This window comes from Eulemur rufifrons, chromosome 21 (assembly GCF_041146395.1).
Source record: "Eulemur rufifrons isolate Redbay chromosome 21, OSU_ERuf_1, whole genome shotgun sequence".
Taxonomy (NCBI): Eukaryota; Metazoa; Chordata; class Mammalia; order Primates; family Lemuridae; genus Eulemur; species Eulemur rufifrons.
Genome location: NC_091003.1, coordinates 17,515,455 through 17,527,866, shown reverse-complemented (window position 1 = coordinate 17,527,866; position 12,412 = coordinate 17,515,455). Strand labels below are relative to the sequence as shown.

The following is a 12,412-nucleotide window of genomic DNA, read 5'->3' as shown; positions in this document are numbered from 1 at the left end:
TGCTGCCGCTCAGGTCTGGGACATAGATAGGTGGGGTGAATGCTGCGTTCAACCTGGTGTCTTCCGATAATATTTGGTGTGTCCACATAGCTAGCAATTGCTAACTTCTTTATTCTGAGACCCTTTCAAAGTATGTATGTACTTTGAAAAGTTAGTTATCGTTCAGACCTTGTTGTTTCATTTTCTTTAACTTTTAAAGTCCACTTCTCTCCTTATCCCCTCCCTTCCATAGTTTAGTTTTGGAGCAGCCCATCTATTTTTTTTTTTTTTAATTTTAATATGGAACGCTTCACGAATTTGCATGTCATCCTTGTGCAGGGGCCATGGTAATCTTCTCTGTATCGTTCCAATTTTAGTATATGTGCTGCCGAAGCGAGCACTGGAGCAGCCCATCTATAAGGCACTGGAGCACACAGGAAGATAGAGGAAGGTCCCGGCTTTCCAAGGTGCTCATGATCTAGTTAGAGAAGCAGGAAACACATGGAAAGATAAAGCCAGTGAGGGTGTGTTGCTGTTGAGCAGGGAGGAGGAACCACTGTGCAGTGGGGTGAACCATGCATGTGGCTTGAGCAAAGGCAGTCGATGGGAATCCTGTGGTTTGAGGAGGGAGAAGGGAAGATATGTTTGAATTGGCAGGTTCAGGCTAGATATTGGAGGCCCATAAAGGCCAGGTGAAGGAGCTTGTATTCATCAGATGCAGGGGGGAGCTTTGAAGTTTTTACGAGTGTGATTTAAAGTGGTAGGCATGCAAAATGATTTGGAATGTTTGGGGTTGGGGTGGGAAGAGGTTGGAAACATGGAGTCCAGTTGGAAGATAAAGGCTTTGGGCCAGGTATGACACTGAAACCTGAACAGCAGTGGGACTCGCTGGGGGCTGGGACAAAACTAGGCAGATGTAAGGATCTAGTGAATCCAGGGATCAGGGTCTTTTGTGAAAGGAATAAACGGAGACCTATGAGGCCCAAGATTCAGGCACCAAGGCCAGTCAGGCCAGAGGGGGTTCTGGGTCAAGCCTGGCCACAATCGGGCTCAGGAGGTTAGCACCCTTTCTTGTGTCTGGTCCCTGCGTGCAGTCAAGGTGTTACTTGTGTAAAGCCATTGAGAGCCCCAAACTGGCGTCTGAACACTGGGCTTCTCTGCAGAGCTCCTCTGTCTGCCCTTGGCATATCACTTTTTTCCCCCAGGCCTCAGTTGTTAATCTGAAAAATGAGTAGAAGAACTTGATTTCGGCCAGTCGTGGTGCTCACACCTGTAATTCTAGCACTCTGGGAGGCTGAGGCAGGAGGATCGCTTAAGGTCAGGAGTTCAAGACCAGCCTGAGCAAGAGTGAGAGCCTATCTCTACTAAAAATAGAAAAAATTAGCCGGGCATGGTGGTGTGTGCCTATAGTCCCAGCTGCTCGGGAGGCCGAGGCAGGAGGATCGCTGGAGCGCAGGAGTCTGAGGTTGCTGTGAGCTAGGCTGAAGTCATAGCACCTTAGCCCGGGGAACAGAGCAAAACTCTGTCTAAAACAAAAAGAACTTGATTTCAAAGGCCCTTGACTTTAACACCCTGCTTTGGGTGATCTGGGCAGAAGAGGCTCACTGTGCTCCTCCCTCTTCCATATTTCCCTCTTAGGTAGGAAGTCATCTCAGAATTTGAGTACATAGGTGTGAAAAAAATCTGCTAGAGGACAGGAAGAATATTGTTTAAGGAGCAAGAGCTAGAGCCATGACAGAAGGAGTAAGTTGGGCTTAGGAAAAGCCCTGCCGCTGTTAACCTGCTTTCCAAGTGATCTTGGCCTTAACTCTCTAAACTTCAGTTGCTGCATCTGTAAAATGAGGCAAATAATAGTATCTTTCTTACAGGGTTGTTTTGAGACATGAACGAGGTAGACCTTTAAAGGCACTTGAATTTTCTCCTTTAATCATCTCCTTCATTGTCTTTGAACTTTCTTCAGGTTATCCAAGGCCTTATAATTGTAGACCCTCTAAACTCTATAATTAGCCTAAATATAACGAACTTACATTATGCTATATTCCTGTTGAAAGAATCTTCTTTTTTGTAATGTGCTATATAATTGATCTCTATTTAGCTCAGTGGCCACTGTGATAGCAAGATTCTTTTCTGATTTCTGCCATGGTTAATTATTCTCCATTCTTTTGTCCCCAATGTGTCATTTTGAAATTTTTCTTTTTTCTTTGTTTTTAATGACTTCTCCAATTATTCGTGCTAGTTTTGCATCCCTGTCCAAGAACAATTTTGGCACTTGTTTATTTTTAATTTCATAAGTAAAGCATTTGAGGTTTTAAAAACCCAGAATTGAGTTTTCCCAGAGCTGCTAATCTTTTTAGCCAGCTGGTGACAAGGCTTCTCTGGTTTGTTATAGGATGATGTGTTCTGTCCTCCTGTCTGTGCTTTGTCTAATTTAGATTCTAAATACACATGTTTTAAGGCATTTTTAGCATATCAAAACTTATTACCAAACTAGTGCTGACTAGAGGGGGAAAAAAATCTTTAATCAAATCTTTAGTCCTGCAGTGTTGACACTCAAGGTGCTTGTCCCAGTGTAGGAATCACTGTGACACCACTGGGTGGCGTCAGAGCACATCATTTCTAAAGACACTGGGCCTTTTTCCTTTTTCCTCTTCCAACTTTCACTACTATCCTCCTTTTTGCTTCTTTGCCAAATTTGGACCTAACTTTGGAAAATTCATAAAAACTTTCTCTTATTTATATTGCTTATGGCTTTCCCTTCCACCTTGCCAATTTTAGTCTCCTTGTTTCAGTAATTTAGAAAGTTTGACTTTCAGATAAAACTTAAAACTGAAGTCTGGAGTAATTACTAAACTTATCTGGACTGATCTGTGGTTTTAAATTCAATAGTGCATTTTCTTACTATCCTACTCTTAATGATTTTTAGATTAAATCAGCCTCGTAAATATGTTAACATCTTCAGCCCACAGTAGTTCTTACCCATCTACAGACATTTTTACCAGTCCAACCCATTCATGCCTATACCTTCCACTGTTGTTAAAGTCAGTGTCATTATCATTAATGATCATGAATCTTTTTTTTTTTTTTTTTTGGAGACAGAGTCTTACTCTGTTGCCCAGGCTAGAGTGCCGTGGCATCAGCCTAGCTCACAGCAACCTCAAACTCCTGGGCTCAAGCAATCCTCCTGCCTCAGCCTCCTGAGCAGCTGGGACTACAGGCATGTGCCACCATGCCCGGCTAATTTTTTTTTTTTTTTTTTTTTGAGACAGAGTCTCGCTTTGTTGCCCGGGCTAGAGTGAGTGCCGTGGCGTCAGCCTAGCTCACAGCAACCTCAAACTCCTGGGCTTAAGCAATCCTACTGCCTCAGCCTCCCAAGTAGCTGGAACAACAGGCATGCACCACCATGCCCGGCTAATTTTTTCTATATATATTTTAGTTGGCCAGATAATTTCTTTCTATTTTTAGTAGAGACGGGGGTCTCGCTCTTGCTCAGGCTGGTCTCGAACTCCTGACCTTGAGCGATCCACCCGCCTTGGCCTCCCAGAGTGCTAGGATTACAGGCGTGAGCCACCGTGTCCGGGCCGACCATGAATCTTAATCAAAAGGTCAAGCTAAGCTGGGTGCAGTGGCTCACGCCTGTAATCCCGGCACTTTGGGAGGCTGAGGCAGGAGGATCGCTTGAGGCCAGAAGCTCAAGGCTGTAGTGAGCCATGATGATGCTGCTGCTCTTTAGTCCCGGCACTGTCTCAAAAAAAAAAAAAAAAAAAAAGTCAAGCTAGAAACAGAATGTTTAAACTTTCTTTCCAGGCAAGGGTCTAGTACATGAGCTGGTTTACATGAATGGATTATGCTCTAGCTCTATTGTGCTGGGAGCTTTTTTGAAGGAAGGTACTTTTGCATATAAACAACAATTTTTACAATATCCAGGGCAGGTGTAATCAGTTGGATAATACTTAGTCATGGGTTGTGTTTCATAGTCAACTACTTTTACCTGATGTTTAGGCATTTGAAATTTAGCCTTGTGCCATATCTGTACTGAGTTTTCTATTTCCTATTTGTAACACTGCAGAATTATTATTCTCAGTATTTCAAACCTTTGTAATCATTGATAATTGCTGAATATCAACAGCATGCTAGTTATTTAAAAACTATTTTTCAGCATCATTACAATGACCATTTTTGTTACATTAGAGAGTTCATTATTATATAGTCAACTGTTGATTATTAGGAGCAAGGAACATGATAGCAGAACTCCAGTAAGGGGGAAGAAATGTAAAACCACACATAAATTAAATGTTAAAGGTCATATACATCCCTGAAAATGATTTTAGAATTAATCTATAGCATAGGATGTTAAAAGAGTAAAAGAAAATTATTGTAGCAATGAAAAAAGTACTACATGGTTTATTCAAAACTATCTCAAGCTCATAGACCCAGAGGGTGGTATTAATCCTGAACGACCTCTTGATGGTTGTGGAAGCTGAGACCCAAAGAGGTTAAGTGACTTACCCAGCACAGCGGGTTTGGGTGTTTTATAGCTATTTGACAGAGCTATGATTGCTCTCATGTTGTGAGCTAAATTCCAAAGATAGAGATTGTCGTCTTTGCTTTTGGGGTGACTGAATGGCTTTCATAGCACCATAATTGTAGTGTTTCTTTTTGCTTTGTCATCTGTCTGCTGACTTTAAAGCACATCTTCTTTATTCATGGCATCATAAAATCTGGGGATTGCATGGGCCATAAGAGATTTACAGATGCAGAAACTGAGGCCCACTTGAGCTTCATGGCTTCCCCGAGTCATAGGCTTATGTGTGGTTGAGGGAGAGAGTGGTAGGCTATAGACCTCCTCCCGGGTTCACTGCTGTTCCCATAACCCGCTCCACTTCAGCAGGAAAGATGCCAGAAACTGCAAACATAAGGTCTTTTTCTCCCCCTAAAAAACTGTAATTCATTTTGTTTTGAAAGACTTATCAGAGTTTAAAAGCTCCATTTTGTGGCTTCCCAAGGTGCTGTGATTTATTTCTCACCAGTCTCTTTTGTTCTATGGAAAATTTTCTTCTTTGGTTCTTTGAGATTTAGATTTCCTTGGCAAGGTATTTTTAGAGAGAAGAAATCAGTATGTGTCACCAAAAAAGGGGGGAAAATATATACCTTAAGGCCTAATTATGCAATTAGAATTTTAATAAGCAGTGTCATAAATTCTTGCTTCATTGCAATCATTACTTAAAAGATGTTCTACTCAGAAGCCTCATCTCCTATCATCATTATCATCAACATCATCAGCCAACCACAAGCATTTATGGAGTGTCCACAGATTATGCAGCACTTAGCTGGGTTCTGGGAGACTTCAAGTGTGTGTGAGGGGTGTGTGTGTGTGTGTGCGCGTGCGCCTGTGCCCTTGCCTTCAAGGAGTTTGTGATCTGCAGAATTGGAGGAAAGACAAAACTTGGGGAAAGACAGGCACTTTATTTTTACTTGTATACATGTAAAATACATATATGACTTATGTACATGGTATTGTGCATGGCAGTGGGGGACAGCAGTGAGATAAAGGAATGGATCTTAGAAAAGTCTAGTTATGAATAAAGGGAAGCACACAGGTTTGCTGACTCGGGAGGGCACAGGCTGGATTTTAACAGGGCAGGGTAATTGGTTGAAGGAGGGAGGAAGCAATTGGTGGAGAGCCTTGAAACCAATAATTGAAATAGATTTGGCATAATAACAGCAATGATTGGAGGACTGGGAGAGGAAAATTACTTGCTGTGGTTGATTATGACAGAAACTGACAGGGCAAGAGATTAGAGTTGGGCTTTTTTGCAAAGAGGAGGCTTCAGGTTTGTGAGATCTTGCCCAAATTTAGATGAAGGATGTAGGGTTCACAATTGTAAAGCAGAGGAGACGAATCTTTTTTTTTTTTTTTTTTTTTTTTTTTTTTTGCTATGATCCTGTTTCTATTTGGAGGATCCCTTTTTCCCCTCATGTTGAGAGATAATGGCTGAGAAAGAGTGGTGTATCCTTTAATTGTAAAGGGAAACGGCATGATGGTTTTGCGGTTTAATCATGAGACATAAGAACTGTTTTTGTAGTGTGGTGATACCATACCCTGAGTTGGGAGTGTCAGTTTTATACCCACATTACTGAACTTTTTTATTGTCTTTGATGAATCAGAATAGATTTTAATGGAATTCATTATTCACTTACTGCACAGTAAAATTATTTTTATAAATCCTTCCATTGTGTTTATCTTGCCAGTTGAGGTATTTGGCATGGTTTTTTTTTTTTTTGAGACAGAGTCTTGCTCTGTGGCCTGGGCTAGAGTGCCATGGCATCAGCCTAGCTCACAGCAACCTCAAGCTCCTGGGCTCAAGAAATCCTCCTGCCTCAGCCTCCCGAGTAGCTGGGACTACAGGCATGCACCACCATGCCCAGCTAATTTTTTCTATATATTTTTAGCTGTCCAGATCATTTATTTCTATTTTTAGTAGAGATGGGGTCTCGCTCTTGCTCAGGCTGGTCTTGAACTCCTGACCTTGAGCGATCCTCCCGCCTCGGCCTCCTAGATTGCTAGGATTACAGGCTTGAGCCACTGCGCCCGGCTGGCATCTGTTTTTTTAAACTAGACAAATAAAAATTGTATTTAGGTTTGGATCTGGTACATTAGCATATTTAACTTCTCAAGTCTTTTATAATGTAAATCTGTTCTCACAGGCCAGCTAGGACTGCAAAAGTCAGTTATGGATAAACACTGAAAGGGAGATCATATTCATACTTGGTTTTCTGTTTCTGAAGTAATGGTAACACGTGGCACATGTCTCGAGCCTGGGGAGGTGCTGTTCCTTCTGTTGCTCTATCTGTAAGGGAGCTAACCTTTTGACAATTTTTATAGCAAATGCTAGGGCAGCTTGTGAGCTAATTAGAAGAAACCCTGATAAATCAATGCCGAGCTCATCAGTTCTCTTTCATCTTCTGTGGAGTAGCCAGCCAGTCAAATAGCATTCCTTGCATGGCTGATAATCTAGCCCTCCAATATTCCTCTATGGAATATTGTTTCTCTCTTAGCTTTTTCCAGATTTGAGTCTTCTCTGTAAAGCTCGAGTTTCTCTGTGGGTTCTTTTTTTTTTTTTGAGACAGAGTTGTGTCAGAGCAAGGCCAAGCATGGTGGTACGTGCCTGTAGTCCCAGCTACTCAGGAGGCTGAGGCAGGAGGATCACTTGAGCCCAGGAGTTTGAGGTTGCAGTGAGCTATAATCATACCACTGTACTTTAGCCCAGGAAATAGAGCTAGACCCTGTCTTTAAAAAACAAAAAACCAAAACCAAAAAGATAGGGTCTTGTTATGTTGCCCAGGCTGGCCTCAAACTCCTGAGCTCAAGTGATCCTCCCACCTCAGCCTCCTGAGTAGCTGGGATGGCTCATGCCACTGCCTGGCTGTAGTTCTCTTTCTTCAAGAAAGTTGTCCTTTTTGAGCTGTGGCCTTTTCCCACCATGTGGCTAGTTTCCTACTCACCCTGCACTGTGGTATCAGCAAGTACAGGGATTCAAATTCAATTGTTGATGGCTGCATGGCCCCAAAAAAGCAGTAGGAGAAACTCGGTGTGTGTTTTTTTGCCAAAGCAAAAAAGAAATGGCAGTTTCAGGGTTGAGTCGAAACCTGGCCGGTTGTACGATGCCTGTCAGTAGATGTTATTTGTAATGCTTCCCCGGTGAATAGACCCCAATCAGTCCTGCAGACTATTGGTGCCAGTTGCTTCCTCTAACAGAAAAGTGCCGCATTACAGCTACATTCCTGCTGCGGATCATAAGTGCTTAGTGCTATTTACTTAAAACATTCTAGGTTTGATAAATTACAAGCACTTCACTCTGGGTAAAGCTCATAAATTCAGCTCCTACAAAAAAAAAATAACAAGCTGACAGCACTTAGTCCTGTTTATAAAGTTCATACACATCTATCTTTGATACAGGCACAAGTATATATCTATGAAATAGCACTGCAGCCTGTTAAGGTAACGAGAGAACAGCCACAGAGGCAAGAAGCATCGTACTTCCAGACTCCCTCCGTTAGCCCCTCCGTTTGAAGGGCACCTTGAGGACGAGGCTGCGGAGGGGGAGCTTCCACGCAGCAGGGTCCAGATCTGTGCTCCTTCCTGCCTTTCTTCTCCCCCAAAACCACCTCTCTTTTTCCTTCTGCGGAATGAGAGTCTGCCGCTTAGCCTTTGCGTCTTCACCAGGCTGAGATGAGGCAGGGAACCGGGGTGGAGGTAGAGCAGTTTGAACATTTTAGCTGAGTGGAAAGTGATGGGTTTAAATGAACATTTAATCAGAACCAAGAGCTGTTCTGTTGGCAACCTGTTCAGGAAAAAGTGTAAGCCCTAACAAAAAGGCCTTTGAGTAGTATGAGCACAGGGCCTGAAAGGTGTCAGAAAAGGAAATATTTTAACAAGAAAATAAACAGGAACCCCTATTCCTAGATTCTCAGAGCCCCGCAGGTATTGGCGCAGGTGCATCACTGCTCTGAACCAGTGACGGAACAACCTGGTTCCTGATCAGCGCGGAGAGTCAGAATTGTCACCCGCATCGGGCTGAAGCTGCACACTCAGTACTGCATTGAACATTCAGTACTGCAGATAGGATAATTATGCTGTTTGTCAGATACTAGAAAAGTGCAAAGAACATTCCTTCACTTTGCAACAGCTTGGAACCAAGCGGCAGACATGCTGTTCCCTCCGGCTGGCGTGACCTCCGTATTGTCAGCCCCTTCCCCACATCCCAGCTACCACCTGGCTTCCAACACCCAGCTCAGACAGCATCTCCTCCAGAAAGACCTCATCCTCCGGAACCCCAGGCCCGAGTTGCATTCCCACAGCACCCTGTTCTGTTAGCACGTACCAGGTTGTGTTTTTGTGATCCGTTTACCCATCTTCCCTGTCAAACATGAACAGGGACAGTGTCTTGTCCTCAATTCATCATTTATTTCCTGTGCTGAACACAATGACTAGGACGTAGTGGGTGCTCAATAGAGTTTGTCAAATGAGTGATAGTATGGTTAGCTCAATGAGAATTGATGGTGCCCTTTCTGATCTGTCATCTATCACCCTTGAAGCAGGGCTGGGAGGCTTTAAACAGCAACACTTGAGAATCTAGGAGAGGAGGTGAGGTTAGAATTAACAATAACTACCTCTTACTGAGTATTTATTTACTATGGGCCAAGCACTATTTTACGTAGGCTTTTTAAAATGTAGTAATGGGCCGGGCGCGGTGGCTCACGCCTGTAATCCTAGCACTCTGGGAGGCCGAGGTGGGCGGATCGTTTGAGCTCAGGAGTTCGAGACCAGCCTGAGCAAGAGCGAGACCCCATCTCTACTAAAAATAGAAAGAAATTATATGGACAGCTAAAAATATATATAGAAAAAATTAGCCGGGCATGGTGGTGCATGCCTGTAGTCCCAGCTACTCGGGAGGCTGAGACAGGAGGATCGCTTGAGCTCAGGAGTTTGAGGTTGCTGTGAGCTAGGCTGACGCCACGGCACTCACTCTAGCCTGGGCAACAGAGTGAGACTCTGTCTCAAAAAAAAAAAAAAAAAAAATGTAGTAATGCACTTAATCCTTAGACCAATCTGCTAAGACAGGTTCTATTTATTATCCCCGTTGCAACACACAATGAAGTTCAATAACTTGCCCAAGGTCGCATAGTGACAGTGCTAAGATTCATACTGATGGGAGGTGCCATTACTTATCTATATGCCTTTTTTTTTGAGACAGGGTCTTGCTCTGTTGCCCCAGCTAGAGTGCAGTGGTGTCATAATAGCTCATTGCCACTTCCAGCTCCCGGACTCCAGCAATCCTCCTGCCTCAGCCACCTGAGCAGCTGGGACTACAGGCATGTGCCACCACTCGATAATTTTTCTATTTTGTTGTAGAGACAGGGTCTTGCTCATGCTCAGGCTGGTCTCAAACTCTGAGCCTCAAGTGATCCTCCCACCTCAGCCTCCCAAAGTGCTAGCATTACAGGTGTGAGCCACTACTCCCAGCCTCTTTGTGCCTTTTAAACTAGTTCCTGGAAAGAATTAAGCCCTAATGTCCTTAGGCATCCATTGTATGTAACAATTTAACTTCTCTCCTGTGTTGCTAGGATGGTACTAGTTCTATTCCATCCTTGGGAATGAAGAAAATAGTCACCAGATAACTGTGTTCTCTGGTTCAGATGGAAGAGGTGGAGTTCAATGGTTGACACAGAATTGGTTTTAGGTGGTAGTTTTGGACCTTTTGCAAACGCAGCAGTATTTGCCAGGCTCTATGCTCTATCAAGCTGAACTCTATACTCTCATTTCCTGTAAGGAACATTTGAACTCTTTTTTTTGCCTCTAGACCTGGGCATATGCTGTTCCCTTTGCCTAGAACATACTGCCCTGCTTGCTCCTCCTTCCCCAAGCCCAGTCTCCATTTGGCTCCTCTTTCCCACCACGAGGCAGTTTAGATGTCAGTTCTCTACTCCTCCAAGGTAAAAGTCCCTTTCCAGGGGTCCCTACAGCCCTCAAAAGTGTTGTAGTGGGCCAGGTGCGGTGGCTCACGCCTGTAATCCTAGCACTCTGGGAGGCCGAGGTGGGCGGATTATTTGAGCTCAGGAGTTCGAGACCATCCTGAGCAAGAGCGAGACCCCCGTCTCTACTAAAAATAGAAAGAAATTAGCTGGACAACAAAAAATATATAGAAAAAATTAGCTGGGCATAGTGGCACATTCCTGTAGTCCCAGCTACTCGGGAGGCTGAGACAGAAGGATCACTTCAGCCCAGGAGTTTGAGGTTGCTGTGAGCTAGGCTGGGCAACAGAGTGAGACTCTGTCTAAAAAAAAAAAACAAAAATTGTTGTAGTGCTGAAAACCCACACCTGGAGTTGATTTTTGTGTGTGGGCTGAGGGAGGTGATTATCTGTTCCCAGCTGGCTTGTGTCTTCTTCCCCATTTGTCCCCTGCACCTTGGGCCGTGCTTGGACACAATGTGTGTTCACTAAATATTTGTGGAAGACGTGGATGCCCGGGGGTTGATTTTGCCTTACGTCTTTGAGCCTTGGGTTTTTGAAGTAGTCACGTCAGTTTCTTCGGGCAGCCGTTGTTTGCCATGTCTTGTATGTACATACTCTCCTGGGCACTGTGGGGAGCAGAAAGATGACTAATGTTGCCCTTGTTCTGAGGTGCCCACAATCTAGGGAGACGCTCAGATGACAATGAGTCACTACAGTATCAGCACGGTGCAGTGGATGCCAGTGATAACACTGACGACAAGCCTGGCTGTGTTCCGGCAAGTCTGCCGGCACCCAGGAGGCCCCGTTCATGCCCCAAGACCTCCCTTCCCCAGGGTGTCCCGAGAGCCACCCGGAGCAACTGTGACCAACAACAGCTCTTTGTTAAAAAGTAGAAATCTGGCAGGTGCCGTGGCTCATGCCTGTAATCCTAGCACTCTGGGCAGCCGAGGTAGGAGGATCGCTTGAGCTCAGGAGTTCAAGACCAGCCTGAGCAAGAGTGGAACCCCGTCTCAACTAAAAATAGAAAAATTAGCTGGGTGTCGTGGCGTGCACTGACTGACTCTACTAAATGGCAGAAGCAACATTTCTGTAGAAGTAATAGGCAAGGACCCAGGTCAGAGAAGGCTTTAAAGAACAAGTGAGTGTTAGACGAAGCAGAGAAGGAAATAAGTCTGTTTAAGAAACCAGGCTTTTGCCAGGTGTGGTGGTGCATGTGTGCCTATAGTCCTAGCTACCCGGAAGGCTGAGGTGGGAGGATCACTTGCGCCCCGGATTTCAAGTCCAGCCTGGGCAATGGGCAACACAGCAAGACTCTGTCTCTGCAAAAGTAAGAAAAAGAGACAGAAAAAAAAAAAAATCATGCTTTCTACAGGAAATTGCAAGTCATCTGGCAGAGTTCAAACAGCCTGGGTTCAGAAGGGGGCATGGTGGGAATGGGGTTCCATGTGGGACCGAGGTGGGCTTCAGCCAGAAACCACGGAGTCTTTGCATTCTTTGCAGACCTGCATTCTGGATGTGCTCTGACAACAGAGTAGGGAATGAGTTGAAGGAAAGGAGCCCTGGAGCAAAGAGGGCAGAAAGGAGGCCAGCCCCTGCCATAAGGAGGGCAGTGGGAGGGAGAGAAGACAGCCTGGGAAATGGGAAGGAGGCCAGAGTCGCAGAACTGGTGCCCGCACAGGGGACCAAAGGAGAAAGAAGCAAGAGGGACACCTGCGCGTCTGGCTGGAGCACCAGGTGGTTCCACTAAAGGAGAGATTGAATACAGGAGAAACAGCAAATTTGGGGGGATAGATGAGCAATTCAGTTTTAGACAAGATAAGCTGCCTGAGGACACCAGGTAGAGATGTCCTGAACCTATTTGATTTAAAGCCCTAACTCCATTTATAAGATAAAATGTTCTGTCTTTAGGCAATTGAGAA

General features: G+C 44.5%; 1 protein-coding gene and 1 non-coding gene across 9 annotated transcripts in view; one reads left to right on the top strand and one right to left on the bottom strand.

Moving 5' to 3' along the window:
- NF2 (NF2, moesin-ezrin-radixin like (MERLIN) tumor suppressor) overlaps positions 1 to 12,412 on the top strand; it is a 74,316-nt gene that overhangs the window by 9,015 nt on the left and 52,889 nt on the right. The gene's annotated exons all lie outside the window — the stretch shown is intronic.
- Positions 274 to 380, bottom strand: LOC138401989 (U6 spliceosomal RNA). Its single transcript, XR_011236583.1, has one exon. It is a non-coding gene; the product is annotated as a U6 spliceosomal RNA (small nuclear RNA).